This window comes from Ambystoma mexicanum, chromosome 5p (genome assembly GCF_040938575.1).
Source record: "Ambystoma mexicanum isolate Mex_15411 chromosome 5p, UKY_AmexF1_1, whole genome shotgun sequence".
In the NCBI taxonomy this organism is placed as follows: domain Eukaryota; kingdom Metazoa; phylum Chordata; class Amphibia; order Caudata; family Ambystomatidae; genus Ambystoma; species Ambystoma mexicanum.
The window spans coordinates 657,955,853-657,973,780 of record NC_090930.1 but is presented as its reverse complement, the minus strand read 5'-3'; the positions used below and the strand labels follow the sequence as shown (position 1 = coordinate 657,973,780).

At 44.4% G+C, this 17,928-nt stretch overlaps 1 protein-coding gene across 2 annotated transcripts in view; it reads right to left on the bottom strand.

The window, feature by feature from the left end:
* The window catches only part of DRP2 (dystrophin related protein 2), a 1,496,582-nt gene that overhangs the window by 1,407,261 nt on the left and 71,393 nt on the right, over window positions 1-17,928 (bottom strand). The gene's annotated exons all lie outside the window — the stretch shown is intronic.

The window sequence follows — 17,928 nt, the reverse complement described above, 5'->3', positions numbered from 1 at the left end:
GATCTCTTCCTTTCTTGGCCCCTGGAATGCCAGGGTGAGCATTGGTGAGGTCTTCTCTAAGCCCACCCCAATTACGTGTGGTGTCTAGCAGGGGTCATGTCTCTCCCCCTCCTTGTTCAACATTTATATTATTCCCTTTCTGAAACTTCTTGATAGCCTGGGTGTCCAGTATGCGAATTATGCAGATGACACCTAGGTCATCGTAAAACGTTCTGGATTTTACTCTGAGGACCTGGCCAACCTCAACTCTATTTATGCTTCAATCCATGCCTGAATGGCTACCAACTCCCTTGCACTGAATACTAAGAAGACAGAGCTCCTGACTGTTGCCTCTAGCTCTAAATTGATACCTCTTTCGCCCAAATTCAAGAGCTTTCTCATCCTCTGCACCACGATTCCCATCGCAAAGAAGGTCAAGACCCTGGGTGTTAGCTTAGATGCTGAGCTCACAATGAATCAGCGTGTCGCTCAGACCAGATCCTCTTGTGGCATGGTTAACAAATTGTTATGTAACGTTCAACCATTTCTGACGCACGAGAATGCAGCAATACTTGCCACCGCCCTCATCAATTCCCGACTGGACTACTGCACAGCCTTTTGAGTGGCTGTTTGCAGTCTATTATATCCTCTCTTGAGGTTTCGCAGAATGGAGCAGTTTGTGCTATTCTGGGTCTGTCAAGACGAGCTCATGTCACTGCGTCCAGGCGGGACCTGCATAAGTTACCTGTAAAGCTTAGAATAACGCATACAATTCTTACACTGACTCACAAATGCCTACTCAATCTTGCTCCTAAATATCTTGTAGCTCACAGGTCAGAGACCCAACTCAGACTTCCACTGCCCAGATTTCAACTTGTTAAGGCTGGTGGGCGCAGCTTTAATGTTCAGAGCCCAACTGCTTGGAATCTGCTCCCATATAGCCTTAGAGCCATCTCGACAACGGTAGAGTTACAAAAAAAGTTTAACACTTCTTTTCAACCTACCCCCTGATCAATTGGTCCTGCTCCCTCCCTCCTGTCTACCGGCCTCTAGATCCATTATTTTCCTGAAATGCTTTTGTTCTACTTGTCTGTTGCCTGTGCACGCTCTGAGGCCCACGCGCATGTGGCGCAGCTTACAAGAATTCTTAATAAATAAATAAAATAAATACAAAGCAACAAGACCATGAAATAATACAGTACTACAATGGAACATGACACTGAGAAAAACATATTACAATAGTACAGGACTTTGTGAAAACATAAGACTGCAAGGGACAGAACACAGATAATGAGACTGAAAGAGAAGCTGGCAATGAGAAGCACACTATTCAACGGAACATTACACAGAATAAGACACTAAAAGAGAACTTGACACTGAACAATAAGAAGCTGCAATGTAATATTACACAGAAGAAAGCATACAAAAGGCAACATGCAGAGTTCGGCAGCAGTGGTAAAGAATGCGGTTTTTGGAAATACTGTACCGCTCCACTAAATTCAGAATTTCAAGTCCGAAATTGTGAAATGTTGCCTGCTTGTTTGGAGGTAATCATCACCACACAAAACCATTGCTGCATGCAGTAATTACCAAATGTAGTAACTATCGCAGGTGGTAACTCTCACATGTGGTAATCAGTGATCAGACTCCAAAATGGGGAACCGATGAAGGGTTCGCATGACTATAAATCATGGGTATTGTAGTTCTGTTTGGCAGTATTAACACAGATAATAATGTCAAACTCTGAATGACCACCTAAGAGGGAACACGCACTGTGAAAACACAATAGTACAATTGAGCACAATGTAGACAACAGGATGCTACAAGAGACCGTGAAAATAAGATGCTACAGTGAGGCATAATGAAGACAACAGGATACTCATAAAACAACAGGAAACTGAGAAACTGAGAAAATGCCATTGTAAAAAGGAACATGGCATAACGAACAGGAGAATAAATAAGGAATAAGGCAATGAGAAAACACAGGTCTACAATGGAATGGTACAGAGTAGCATACTATAAGAGAGCATTTGTGATGAAATGACTACTGCTCAGCACAAGTAGAAGGAGCATGATAATGTGGCGTTAAGCCCCCGTTCCAAGGACTGGAACGCACGCAACGGCCCGGGAGCCGAAGTTAAAGGCCAAAGCAAGGGGCGTTAATGAGGGCTCCATGCCGTTACCCCCGTTCCAGCCCGTGGAACGGGTGCTTAACACCATTAGCATGCCGGGTTACCAAAGAGTAAAGCCGGGGTTCTAAAAAATAAAAAGTATTTTCAGTCATTGAAACCGTTCAAAATACTGTGCTAAGATGGCTGCCATGGAAAGGGAAGGCAAAGCTCCATCCGGAGCCCCTCCTTCCCTTTCCAGAGCGGCAGGAGAACCTGGGAAGCTGCGGCGGCAGCCTGCGATGCCGCAACAAACAGATAAGTGGGGTTGGAAATGGTAAACAAAAAAGAAAAAATAAGGGGCTAGAGGATGGGGGAAGATTGCGGCCAGGGTAACCAGCTGTCAGGCGGCTGCGAACACGGTCTGAGATTGTAGGTTTCAGCCCACGTTTCTAGCCACCAGATTGTCTGTTTCCCCCATGCCAGGTGCTAATGAGAAAACTCAATGCTACCGTGGAACATGACATAGAAGATAGAATTATATGAGGGAGCATGATCATGAGAAAACACAATGCTGCAGTGGACCATGACACAGAAGATAGGATGATACTAATAGGTACATGACACTGAGAAAACAATGCTACAGTGGAACATGACAAAGAAGATAGAATTCTAAGAGGGAGAACGATAATAAGAAAACACAATGCTACAGTGGAACATGACGCAGAAGACAGGATTCTAATAGGGCACATGTCACTAAGAAAACAATTCTGCAGTGGACCATGACACAGAAGGCGGGATTGTAATAGGGCACATGACACTAAGAAAACAATGCTACAGTGGAACATAACACAGAAGGCAAGATTCTAATGACAATAAGAAAACAATGCAACAGTGCAACATGACACAGAAGGCGGGATTCTAATGGGGCGCTTGACACTAAAAAAACAATACTACAGTGGAACATGACACAGAAGGCAGGATTCTAATGACACTAAGCAAACAATGCAACAGTGAACATGACACAGAATGCGGGATTCTAATAGGGAGCATGACACTGAGAAAACAATTCTACTGAGTTTATGGCCCTTCAATAGCATCTCGTGGGTTGTGGTTGGCTTATGGGGAACATATAAGTATACTTTCTGTAAGGGATTTGGTCTCTACAGTCAAGTGGACAACGTATGCCCACCCATAGTGCAAGTCATCTTCAACAGTTATTTGACACACAGCTCATCATTGGCTATCAAACTATAAATCTCTTCATCATATGGCCTTCTTCAATTGGATGGCACGCTTGTGCCCTTCTGGAATATTCAGCTCACTAGCATCATGTAAGCTAATACCCCAGGTGTCAGTGGGTGGACTTTGACCGTGTCTCCCCACCCAATTAGCCCAACATCTCCCATCACACATGCCTTCTGCCATGCAGATTATCTTTGTAAATGAAAAGTTTATAATAAACTAAACCATTTTTATTTTTAGAAAAAGGATTGTCTTTAAACTTGGCCATGAAATGTATCCTTGCTCATGGGAATATATGGGATTGTGAGCACGCACTATTTTAAGTCTAGTACTGCATGCCCAACTTCTATTTCTATTCATAGCCCATGTGGCACGAGGCTGCAATTCGGCTTATTTTCCAGCCTTAAATTGTATTAAATGGATAAAACTTGGCACTCATGGTGTTCTTTCTTTGCACCTTAACAAGGGATGACTCACCCTCTCACATGAACTGTTCTCCAAGGATAGAAAACCAGTTCTTGGCTGCTCCAGCCTTTGACACCAGGCCAGACAGCCTTTCTCAGTCCTTCCTCGATTCCAGCTGCTTTCTTGCTGCGACACAGCTTACAGCCATCTTCTCCATGGGCTTCAGCTTGCTAAAGTTGTGACACCGAAGCCTAGCTTCTATATAATGGCAGCACCGCCTTCAGTCTATTCACTACGTATAGCTTGCTACTATGATTACTTAGTCTACTTGCATTGCTGCATCTGTTCAGTTATTAGATGGCCTGTATTTTCTGCAGTACTTTTCAAACGTGCAATCTTCACTGCATATGAAAGTTTACTTGATTCTTAACTTCATCAGCAGATTCCATAAAGTCCTTACATCCTCTTCTTCAGCCACTCTTCTCAGTGTGTCATGCTCATCTCTTGTGACATCACCAACTTCTCTTTCTCTCATCTTCCTATTCCTTTGGGGACTTCTTCCACGAAATTGTCATCTCTATGGGGATACATCAGATAAGGTTTTCTTTGTGGATACCTTTTCTCAAAGACTCTCCGTGGAATAGGCGGACTCACTGGTGCCATGCATGGCGTGACTTCTGGCTTCCAGCATATAGGTGGGAGGGGAGTGGGACTTCCGGCAGGGGCATTCAGCTGCTCCTCCACACCCCCCCTTTGGTTGATTCATCGATCACACCTTCATTAATCTCCACATTTTGATTTCTTCTCTTGAAGAAGCGCTTCTTCGGGGTCCAAATCTTCACTACTCCCTTCAGGGATCCTGCTGATTTTACATGTTCATCTACAAGAGCACCAGGGGACCACTCCGGTGGTGATAGTGCACGGTACAAATGTTCTTTAACATTAACATTGACATACACTCCAGGTCATGTGGCTGCATTGTCCAATTCGGATTACAATAGATCCATTGTCCCACCTACTTCTTGTGATTCCTTGGATGCAAGATCTTTTGTTCCCTCAGGTACTAAGATGCTGGTCTCTATGTATTTTCTGATATCTTCATGTGTCAACTCCTTGGGTTCAAACCCTGATTCGACATTGATCATGATCTTCATTCCTACTGCCTTCTTTTCTGTCTTCTTGCACTGTGTAATTATTATCTTGATCACACAGAATCCAAACATTATCATCACTAATACCACTCCAAGAAACCTGAAGATGTTAGCCATCCATTGTGGAACCCGTGAAAAGATAGACGCAAACCAACCGTCACCTGCAATGGCCTTTGTCTCATCTTCCATCTGATTGTGTAGATTCGTCAGCAAAGTTATGGCCTCTGTCAAGGTCCCATTCTTGCTGTCGTGCGAAGGTATGAACGTGCAACAAGATGGCATGATTTTGGTGCAAATCCATCATCATGATCATGTCAAGGACATACCTATTCTGAAGGATCATCAATCGTGTGGCCCTCAATATTTCCTTCATAGCATTGAATCCCTTTATATTAGTGTTGATCATCTGCAGGAGTTTCCATCTAGTTATCTGTAACCATTTAGCATTCACCATCGTCTGGATCCCTGGCATAAAGATGGTCATGAACACTGCAGCAGACTGGCTCAACAACCTGTGCTAATGTGGAATAGCATTAAAGGCTTCTGTTGATTTATCTGAGAAAGATTTCTCCCTCTTTGTCTGGTTGAGAAGTTCGAACACTCTTCTCCTTCTCAAATGGGCATCCGCTTTTGGAAATTCACCAATGTTCAGGTCACTCTGTGGAATCACTAACGCTGGAATGTGAATGAGTACCAAGGAAAACATCCCATCCCAGTCCCTGGGTAGCTTCATGTAGGCTCTGGACCAACAAGCCCAATATCAATCCATCAGGGCAGCTGTCCCTGCTCCCTTTCTAGTAATGTCAACTGTAGTTTTGCTGCCTATGTTATTGCCCACATGATTCTTTCCTTCTCTTTTAAAGAATAATGTCGCATTTGCCAATGGGATCACAAACATTGGACCTGATTCATCTTCAACCCACGTTAGTAGTATGGCATACTTGGCCCACAACTTCAAACATTCATCGTTCACTTTCTGTACTTCTCGTATAATCATATTCAACCTTCAGTATGTGAGCTGTACAGGACATCAGCCCTTCTTCCTATCCCTTCTTGGATTTCACTCGTCCATAGACTAACAGCTGAGATAATTCCCAGCATCCAGGCTTCCAAGCTATTTCGGTTCTATCAGGACAGTTCAGTCTCTCAATTTCTTTAATGACTACCTCTTCCTATCTTGTTGCTGGATACGGAAGCATTTTGCTTTTCCATGCAGGTTCATTTTCCATCTGTGTAGTTTTGATATAATCATCCGGAAAATGGAAACGACCATTACGCTCCCCATCGCAGAGCGGCCCAACTTCCTTGAAACTGTCCTCTGGTCATACATGCTGCAAGATGAACTAGACATCTAGCATCGTGTTCTGGAATTTCTCGAGAGATGAAAGTTTGTGGGGTATTCATGTCATAGGGTATGAGAGCACAGAGGTAGCAACTCGCCTTAGATGTTCTCTATCCCACCATTTTTCATGTGCTGGTACCACATGTCATTACCCAGGTGTGCTGTACTATCTATATAAGTGTTTATCCCATCACTATCTTCTTCTGCATTCCTCTTGTATCTCCCCAATGCACTGTTTACACAATACTCATGAAGCCTATCAAAAAAGTCATCTTCGATTCGGTCTCATGGCAGTTCCTTTGGCGGGTTCTCGAGAGCTGTAAATTTGGTCCCTCCTTTCTCTCTTGGGTCAAGCTACTTTATTCGTCCCCCGTGGCTAGGGTCCGTACAGGTGACCATTGCTCTCCTACTTTCGGGATTGCCAGGGGGACAAGGCAGGGGTGCCCATTCTCTCCCTTGGTCTTTGCAATTGCCATAGAGCCCTTCGCGGACATGCTTCGCCATCGCCATGCCCACAGAGGCCTCCGTACTGCCGGGAGAGCGGACATAGTTTCCCTATATGCGGATGACGCGTTGTTGTTCATTCGCTCTCCATCCCTCAACTTGCCTCCGGTGCTGGAGGATATCATTTATTTTGGCCGGGTCTCGGGCCTTAGGGTGAATTGCTCAAAATCCACCCTTTTCCCACTCACGGAATGCACTCCCCCCCCCCCTGATACTCTGGGATTCACATGGGCTCAATCCACATTCACGTACCTAGGGATAGCAGTAACGCGCCAACAGGCACTAACCCTCGAAGAGAATTTCCGGAAATACCTTACACTTCTGTCCGCCAAGGTCCTAGCCTGGGACAAGCTCCCGATTTCTCTCGCGGGCAGAATGGGCCTATTGAAAATGGTGGTGTTACCTCAGCTGCTTTATAAGTTTGCCAACGTACCCTTGTGGCCAGGTGCAGATTTTTTTCGTGACCTGACTCGTACAATTAACACCTTCCTTTGGCACTCGGGAGCGGTCCGGCTTAAATATGAGACCCTATCCACCCCCATGACCAGGGGGGGCTTTGGCGCCCCTGACTTTCACAAATATTGGCTAGTATCCCAGATCCAATATGTCTCCCATTGGTTTAATACAGCTGACCCCCCCCCCATGTCCGACTCGAGAAACTTGCGGCCTTTGATCGCGATATCCGCTCTCTGGTTATACAACCCGCTCCCCAGGTGCTGGACTCACAGAGTCCGGTCGCCTGTACATCCCTTGCATTAGCCAAAACATGGAAGCTGCTTGGCATAGCCCGCGCCTTCCACGGCAACCTTCCCCTCTGGAACTTTCTCCCGGGGGTCCCCCAGGTCACACCACTTACTGTTCGTCGCTGGGCCGAGGCAGGCTATGAGCTACTGCGAGACGTGTTTGACCAGGGCATATTCATCGAGTGGTCTGATCTTCCCCTACCCCTGAGGAGTGACCGGAGTGTCTGGCTCCAGTACGCGTCTCTCCGTAAGACCCTTAAGCGTAATTATCCGACATTCCCTGCGCTACCACCGGACGACCCGGCCATTGAGGAACTCATTTCCCCCTCACCCATGAAAGGTAAAATCTCCAGGCTATACTCCATGCTGCAGTCCAGATCCTCTCCAGAATTTTCTAAACTCAGGGGGTCCTGGGAGAGGGACTTGGGGGTGGAAATATCGGATGACCGCTGGGCACATATCTGCGACCGCACTCACCGGGTGTCCTTTAATTCCCGATTTAAGCTCATTCAGTTAAAAGTGCTGCATAGGTTCCACTATACCCCGGTTAGATTGCATCGCATGTCCAGTGAGCACCCATCTAGTTGCCCTCGATGCGGGCGGGATGATGCGGACTACATCCACATGATCTGGTCCTGCCCCCGTCTCTCACAATTCTGGGGAGCGGTTTGCTCAACGGTATCTGCTATGCTCGATCACCCCATCGATCCTTCTCCAGCACTGTGTCTCTTCCATGACCTCCCTAGTCTCCCTCGTGATTCCAAAAAACTGACTGGCCTCTGCATGCTCTTAGCGGTTCGGTCCATCCTGCTCTGCTGGCTTCGCCCCTTCCCCCCCCACACATGCCCAATGGTTAAAGGCGGTTACATGGGCCTCTGACTCCGAGGAAATGTGGTCCCGCATGCAACCTACCCATTCCAGGCCCAGGGACATCTGGCTTAGATTTCGCTCCTACTTGTCCGACCTTGATATGACTCCGGTTACTTCTCCTCCACCTGCTTCTTCTCACTAGTCTGAGAGCACTTCCCATATTACTTTGGTCAGCCTCCCCTCCCCACATGTCGTTTGTAAACTCTGCTTTTCTAATCATTTAATGTGCAATCTCCGCATGACTGTATCATGATATGTATTGTCAATTTGTACCTGCTGGGCGCTGTTCGCCTGTTGTTTCGCTGCCACGCTGCCTAATAAAAAAGAGTTTAAAAAAAAAAAAAAAGTCATCTTTGTGTGGAGGACCATAGGAACCTCTACCTCAGTGGAAGTAAGCAAACCAGGAGTAGTTCCTGTAGTAGGAGAAATCATAGTAGTCGCTATTTCAATAGGAGCATCAATATAACGAGGAGGGCTAAACAGGAGAAACAGAAAGACACAGAAAGTCGCACATATGTATACCATGAACCAACTTATTAACTGCTCAGTCCCCAAAATAGTACCAGCTTCAACATTCCTCATTTTCACTACAATTTGTTTAAGGAAAAAACACGTTTACTCCGGCAACTGCAATAGATCTGGTAATTTCAATATTTCTTCTACTATTGCTTCAAGTAGCCTTCTGATTACAATGCCATTCATAGGATCCTGTAAACAAGTATGAATAGAAACATCTCTTCTAACAAGAGGAGGATAAGCTTTAAGGATACATATAAAAACAGCAAGTATAAGTCTGTGAACATCTCTGTCTGTTAAAACCATAGAGCTAACCAAAAAGATACTCCATGAGAAAAGAGTCTGGGTACTGCTCTTGTTTCCAGTTTTCACACTCAGAATTTGTGACACATCAATAACTTTCTAAAGTTCATATTTAAAAAGATTCCTATGACTCTCAGCAAGAGTTTGCACTCCCACTATAATATCTATAAGGAGTGTCCTCACAAGTCACATTCAAAATGCTAAATCTGCATTTATCAGCTGGTTGTTTCATCGTCCTTCTTCGTCATCGATCAAGTCTGTACACGCTGAAATTCTTCTTCTTGTCTTGCTTCTGAATTGACAGCTGGGGGTGGTACAATCTCACCGGTGCATAACTGTACGTCATTCAGGTGAACCCAAGCTCATCTACTCATTTACTGCTGAGGGAGTGACATTTTCAATGCAAAAGGGGCCATTAAATCTCAGCTCATGCCACTTCCTAGTGAAGTTTCTGATTAGCATCCCCAACAAATAGTCTAGGTGCTGATAGTAATTCAGGTCTTCATCTGCGTTCTGAGACTGACCCCCCCTGACGCTTGAGTTGATCTGAAATGTGAGAGATCTAGAGGTCGTACATGTCAAGTAATTGTGCAGCTCATCACCTAGCAATATCGCCGTACTCTGGGCATCAATTCTACTCCTCGATGGAGGTGTAAGAGGCATTCTCAATCACCTCCCTGTTATTAATTCATGGGGTGTGAGGTGGTGGTCCGACCCCGGCTGATTCCTTGGGGCATATAAAGCTAAGGGCAAGCAATATAGCCATCCCTTCCTCAACATTGGCTTGAGTTTGGCAATCATTTCTTTAAAGAGGCCGTTGAGTCTCTCACATATGCTGTTCGCTTGCGGTGATAAGCAGAAGAAAACGTGTGCTTAATGCTTAACAATAGTCTTATCTATTCAAATACTTCATTAACAAAATGTGGCCCATTATCGGATCTCAGCATTTCACACAGACCCCATCTTGGAAAGACATCACATACTAAAAACGTTGCTGTGCAAGTGGCATCAGGGTGTGTACACAGACTTGCCTTGTTCCACCTAGAGAAGGGACACCCCACCACTATCAGATACCTGCATCCATTACACATCTGCAGCATATCAACATAATCGATATGTAAATGCTGGAAAGGACCATTGGGTTGAGGAATTATACCTCTAATAGTTCTTAGTGAATGCCCAGCTCTAAATTTCTAACATACGATCCAATTCACTACATAGAATGCAATGTGTTCTAACAGATTCAGAACAGACCAGTCTTCTGCAATCATTGCAGCAAGACTCTCCCTAGTCACATGTGTGGGGTCATACAGCTGTTCTAGCACAATCTTTAATAAATCTACTGGCATCACTGGCTTTCCAGTGCTAACCTGTCACCATACTGCTTCTCGGGGGAATAAAGAACACCCCCTTTGTTTCCATAAAACCTGCTCTTCCTGTGGTGCACTTCCCTGAATCGCCATTAATTGGGTCTTTGGCAAATGATTAAACCCTTCTCGCATTACCATAGTCGTGGTTACGCACTTTCTTATACTAGGCGTAGCGAAACTCGATATATCTGAAGAGCATGCAAACCCTATTGGCATCTATGACTGCGGCTTCATTCCCACAAGAGATCAAATCTGTTTGCTTTGTATGCATTGCGAATTTAACTATCGTTATGGCTGCTGGGAGCTGTAGTGCCTTAATAAGCCTGTCCAATAAAGATGTGTGCTGCACTAGAGAGCTGTCCACTCTGAGGTTGCACCTTTTCCAACATGCTAGCCCTGCATATTTGTATTTGAATTTGCATTTCTTTATTTCTATAGGACGCCTGGCCCAAAGGCATCTGGGCGCTTATCTTAGGTTACAAGTACAGGTGTTAACATAGTACATGAAATGCTACAAAGCAGAGTAGAATAATAACAGGCAGGTGCATCCAATATGGTTGATGTCACATAGGCGGAGTCACTGTACACCATCACTTCCTGTCCTTTGTGTTTCTTGAGCTCAACAATAATTGCCACTACTTCTGTTGCTTGTGCTGAAAAGTGAGATGGTAGCCTTATGGTCACTACAACCTCCAATTTCCCATTGGATTTATGCCTCACCACACATGCACCAGAATGTCTTTCTCCACTTGTCTGATCAATTTTCGAAGAGCCATCAATAAAAAGAATTTCCCCTCCTGACAACTCATTCTCTTTCACGCATGGTATATCATCATAAAACTCTACATAATTTGCACAGTCATGCACATGATCACTCTCTGCTACTGGCTCAGCTACAAATGTGGCTGCATTCACTATTTTCCATCTGACAATTTTGATAATTGGATTCAAAATCATTACTTCATAAGCAAAAGCTCTCTGGGATATCAATGTACCTTTGGGTTTCTCTAAAAAGGCAAACAAAGCATGTTCCACAAAAAGCGTCATATAGCAGCCCATTACAATACTTGTACACTTCTCAATTACGAACGTGGTGGCTGCCAATGACTGTTCACACGGAAGTGTCAGTTCATAACTGGATCTAAAATCCCACTGTAATACGCTAGAGTTTTGTACCCTAATGTAGTCCTCTGTGTAACCACTGCTGTCATGACTGTCCCCTTCGTGTGCGAGAATAAGAGAAACTCCTCAGCATAATTGGGGATTCACAAAACAGGAGCTGTGCAAATTGCTTGTTTCAATTCCTCAAATCCTTCCTCCATTTCCTCAGTCCATTCTATTGTTACACCATTCACCTGTGCTTTAAAGCCTGCAAAAGGTGTCTTGTTTAAAAACTGTATTCAAATACCCAAGCTCTAACATAATTGCATAGCCCCACAAATTGTTGCATCTGTTTCACTGTGTGCGGTTTTGCAGTTTTCATAATCGCCTCCGCCCTTTCAGTTGTCACCTTTTTCCCTGCACGTGAAATCAACTGCCCTCTGTATAACACTTCTTCTTGACAATACTGTAGCTTCTCTTTGTCTACTTTGTATCCTGTGTCTTCTAGAATAGTCATCAACTGAATTGAGTCCTGTCTGCACTCATCTTCTGTAGTGCTACAAATTAAAATGTGGTCTACTTACTATATCATGGCACTTTTCAAATAAACATTGCCCAAGTCCATCTGTAGGACAATGTTAAAAGATTGATGGAGACTCACAGTACCCATGGGGCAGTCTAGTAGGTTTCAGATGAGTCTGGCGAAATGTAAATGAAGTCAAGTCTTGTGAGTCCTTGTACAACGGGATTGAGAAAAATTGATTTGTGCTTCCAATGGTATACTGCATTGCTGGGTTAGGAACTAGAGGAAACTCTACCTCTACAATCTGGTTAATCGGTCTCATGTCCTGTATGAATCTCCACAACCCTCCCTTTGATTTTTTAAGAGGATACACCACGCTATTGCACGATGATTATGATGGCACCAGAATGCCTTGTTTCATCAGTGCTGAGATTGTCTTTAATAAATCCTCATCAGCCTCTCGAGACATTGGGTACTGTTTTGCTCGAGGTAAAATTTCCCCTGGCTTCAGCTTTATTTTGACTTCCACTATTCCCTTCAATAGTCCTACTTCATAAGGGCCTGTAGTCCATTAGACACCGGGCACCTTCTCCAATTCTTCATTAAAAAATGCTGGATGCTGCCCCATTATCACCATTCGCTGGGGGATTTCCCTCTTCTATATTCTTATTCAGTATGTAATGCTCATAAAGAATACTACTTCATCGTCTGTAATGTCAGTCAACCTGCAACCTTCTTCAAGAGCTATTACTGTTCTCCATGGTCTACCCTCATCATCTGTTCCTTCAAGCATCGCCATTTCCCTTCATACTATGGCTGCTTCTAATTCTAGAGGGATCCTAGTTCTTCCCACTAAGCCAGGTAGGCATGTCAATAGAATGCTCATCCCTTAAAGAGAAACCTCTGGCTCTAATGGCACACCTCGTAGAGCTACTTGCCCTGTGAACGCCTGCATAAATTCGCCCACATTCATGTAGTGTATTCCAGAAGTGGAACACACTATCCCCTTGTCAGTAAAAGAAATTGTCAAGTTAGGTTTTGTGATCAAATCTCTTCCCAACATGTTAACTGGTGTCTGTCATGAATACAACAATGGAACAGACATGTCACACTCTACTATAGAGACTGGTAATTCGCCAGTAAGATGAACTCGACCTGTAGCTCCAGAGAACCCTTTAGCATTCATGGCAATTCCCAACATTCAATATTTTCTCTCTTGTATACATGAACGAGTAGCCCCAGTGGCTACTAAAAAAAGAAAAAGATTTGCCTCCTATCGTCACATTAACCTTTGGTTCCTCTTGGGGATCTGGTGTCACTGATAGTATTGAAAACATCCTGTGAGCTGTCCTATTGTGGGTATATGCATACCCCTGTACCCGTAAAATAATACCCCCCCACTAGCAGTGGCACCTCCTATTCTGAGTGTCAGTAATTGTCCTGTGTTTGCCTATTGTTGTATCTGCATGGGGGCGTGTTGTGACTGCCCTTGCGGTGGATTCATTCGCACTTGCAGTGATTGCTGTGTTTATTGCATTTGCGGCACTTGTGTCTGATACACTGTCTGATTTTGGGCGAACCTTCCCTAGCTTTTGTGCTATATGGTGGAGGATAAGCTGTCCCCCCTCTTGAGTGAGAATTGGCCATGCTATACATTCCCTTGGCTCCCACATATGCGTGCAATGTGTCCTGTCATCCCACAAGTCCAACACACAGGAGGAACCCGTCTGACTAGTCCCCCTTGGTTGAATCCTCCTTGCACATTCTGATTCTCATTCTGTGTATTTTGAAACCCACCTTGATTGCTTTGGAATCCACCCCTTCCTCTATAGTCCATACCTCTGCCTTGTGGCATCAACTCATTCCCTCCTTGGTCCGTCGGGCGCTGATTATTCACCTGGGATGTACCCAATGTTTGCTGCATTCCTAACCCTTTTCCTCTTGTCAATACCACCTCATGTTTGTCATACTTTAACAATTCTTTCAGAACTAATTTGCTTCCTCAATTTTCCTCACCTCACCTCATCTTTCTTCTTGTTTTTCTCCTGCAATAGCCGACAATGATGCACTAGTGTCAACTGTATTTCTTCACATTTCAGCACATGGCTTCGCTTCAATCCCCACTTGCTTTTTCATTTGCCTCTGTACTTGCTTGGGCAACCCCTGACATAAAATGTGGTAAAATAATGACACTGTTTTATCCGACGGCTCCCTCATTTCAAGAGTCCAATGCTCTTGAATGTCCTGAATGTAAGCAATAGGGTCTTCATCTTCCTTCATCTTACATGTCATAATTGCACCCATGTCTGATGTGTGAGGATACTGTACTCCAAGAGCTCTCTAAATATCTCTTCTGCAATTATAAAATGGTGCTGTGTTCTGTGCTGTCCCACTTCAATAGCCTGCTCTCCTCCATATGTCATCAGCTTGTTCCCCAAAAATGGCGGCTAAGAGATCCTTAATGTCCCTACGGCCAATGTATTGCCTCTTGTCATTTTTTCCGATTCATAAATCCATTTTCCTGCACTTGATGTCAAACTCAGCAGTTTGCATCTTAAATTATCCTTATCCATCTGTGGCCATGGAATATACTTCGGTCTAGCTCCCCCTTTTTCCAATAAGGGAAACGGCGTGAACCCTAACCCGCAATCGGCTCCCATTGTCTGCCTATCCATGGCAGGGACAATGGACCATCTCCTCACTCGTAGCGTCCTTAACCTGCTCACATATTGTAGTGATTCTCGTTTCTCACTATACAATAGTCTTCTGGGACGCTATGGGTACACTATGGGATCTGGCGTCCTTTCCTTAGGTTGCTCTAGATCAGACCATCTTAATTCCTTGTCCGCCTGCAAGCTTCCCTCTTGCAGGCTTCTGTGGAAACCAGAAGGGTTTTGTCAAAGAGGGACCGTGCCCACTGTCTAGATTTGTCTTGCAAGATTTCTATTCGGTCGCTCTTCACAGGAAAACCTGTGATCTTCTGGCTAGATAGCAGAGGACGTCCGATCGTCCGAAATACTGGATTTACTTAATCGATGGGTCTAACCATCCTACCACTGCTACCACATGAGCTTATGGGCCTTAAATAAGTGGCATCTTGTGCAGTAGATAGGAAGCAAAGTAACTCTTACACCAGATAAACTAACACAGGAAGAAGGCAAAGTCATTTAACTGTTATATTATCAATTGTCTACAACAGAGAGTTACAACGGCATCAATGGACGTCGCACAGCATAATCTCACTCAAAGCATTTAATAAAAAACAACATTTATATAATAAAAATTCATCATGCATGACATCATACTATGTGGCAAACAAGAAACACCTATGAGGGGTTGTGGTTGGCTCAAGGGGAACATCTAAGTATACTTAAGGGATCGGGTTGTGATTGGGTCACTAAAGTCAGGTGGACAAGTTATGCCCACCCCTAGTGCAAGTCATCTTCAACAGTTATTTGACACACAGCTCATCATTGGCTATGAAACTATAAGGCTCTTTGTTATATGGCCTTCTACAATTGGTTGGCATGCTTGTGCATTTCTGGAACATTCGGCTCACGTAAGATAGTACCCCAGGTGTCAGTGGGTGGACTTTGACTTTCTCCCCACCCAATTAGCCCAACATCTCTCATCACCCATGCCTTCTGCCATGCATATTGTCTGTGAGCATGCGCTATTTTAAGTCTAGTACTGCATGCCCAACTTCTATTTCTATCCATAGCCCAGTGACAGGAGACCGCAATTTGGCTAATTTTCTAGCCTTTAAATGTATTAAATGAATAAAACTTGGCACTCGTGGTGTTCTTTCTTTGCACCTTAACTAGGGATGACTCAGCCTCTCACGTTAACTGCTCTTCAAGGACAGATAACCAGTTCTTGGCTGCCCCAGCCTTTGGCACCAGGCCAGACAGTCTTTCTCTGTCCTTCCTTGATTCCAGCTGCTTTCTTGCTGACACAGCTTTCAGCCATCTTCTCCATGGGCTTGAGCTTACGAAAGTTGTGACACTGAAGTCTAGATTCTATATATTGGCGGCACAGCCTGCAGTCTATTCACTGCGTATAGCTAGCTTCTATATCACTTAGTATACTTGCATTGCTGCATCTGTACAGTTATTAAACTGCTTGCATTTTCTTCAGCGCTCTCCACGCGTGCAATCTTCTCTTTGCGTATGAAAGTTTACTCGATTCTTTACTTTGTCATCAGATTCTATAAGGTCCATACATCCTCTTCTTCAGCTACTCTTCTCAGTGTGTCATACTCATCTCTTGTGATGTCACCAACTTCTCTTTCTCTCATTTTCATATTCCTTTGGGGAATTCATCCAAGGGATTGTCATCTCTACGCGGATACATCAGATAGGGTTCTCTTAGTGGATACCTTTTCTCAAAGAGTCTCTGTGGAATAGGCACCATCACTGGTGTCATGCAAGGTACGACTTCTGGCTTCCAGGTAGAAGGGGGCGGGACTTTCTGCAGAGGCATTCGGGTGCTCCTCTACACTACAGTGGAACATAAGAGAGAAGACAGGATTCTAATAGGGCACATGACAGTAGGAAAACATGCTACATTGGAACATGACACAGAAGATAGTATTCTAATACGTCACATTACACTGGGAAACCAATGCTACGGTGGAACATGACAGAAGACAGTATTCTAATAGGGGGAATGATAATGAGAAAACACAATGCTGCATTGGAAAAATGTTATTTATTTTGCATTTTTAAAGCGCTCACACAACCTGCGGGCATCGAGCAACAGGAATTGTTCGTTTTTTAGTTGCATAATTGTTTTTTTTGTCTTAGTTGCGTATTTATAACACACTTAAATACCCAGAGGTTCCTAAGCACAGACCCGGGAATCAAACCTCTGTGGCTTCGTGTCGTCTTGCTTACAAGGCAAGCACGTTGCCACTGAGCTATCCTCCCAGAACAACATGACACAAAAGACAGGATTCTAATAGGGCACATGACACTAGCAAAACAATGCTACAGTGAAACATGGCACAGAATGCAGGATTCTAACAGGAGCATGATGATGAGAAAACACAATGCTGCAGTGGAAAATGACACAGAAGACACGGTTCTATTAGGGCACATGACACTAGGAAAGCAATGCTACAGTGGAACAAACATGACACAGAAAACACGATTCTATTAGGGAGCATGACACTGAGCAAACAATGCTACAGTGGAACATGACACAGAAGACAGGATTCTAAGAGGGTGCATGATAATGAGAAAGCACAAAGCTATAATGGAAAATGGCAGAGCGTTTTAATTTGGGGGCACAATACACCAAGGACAAGAATCAGGCGCTGTGAAGCTACTACCTGGTGATTTAGTGCTGTTTTAACCACATGGTGTATTTAAAATCCCACATATCTTTGCAGTTACCACAATACTCGTTTTGAGGCCCTGAACAGAATGACTAGGTATTTGCACATGCATTAACCGAAAAACTGCCTGCTTTCGAGTGGAGGTATTACTCTCACTCACAGTGGTAGTAATGGTGAAGGAACGGGTAGCAACACAATCCCATAATTAGGCAGTGAATTCGGGTCACCACTTATGATGATGATGATAATTCCGAATACCATAAAACTCACAATGAGGCCTGTGGTATTTTACATTGGGCCTCATTGCGAGTCCAGCGGTAGCTGGGCCGGTAAAACCGGCAGGCTGCCGCCGGACTCGTGAATTTTTCTGGTGCCTGGCTTGCCGGTAACAGCGGGGGATTCTGACCGTGCCGGTCCGGGAAGTCAGGTG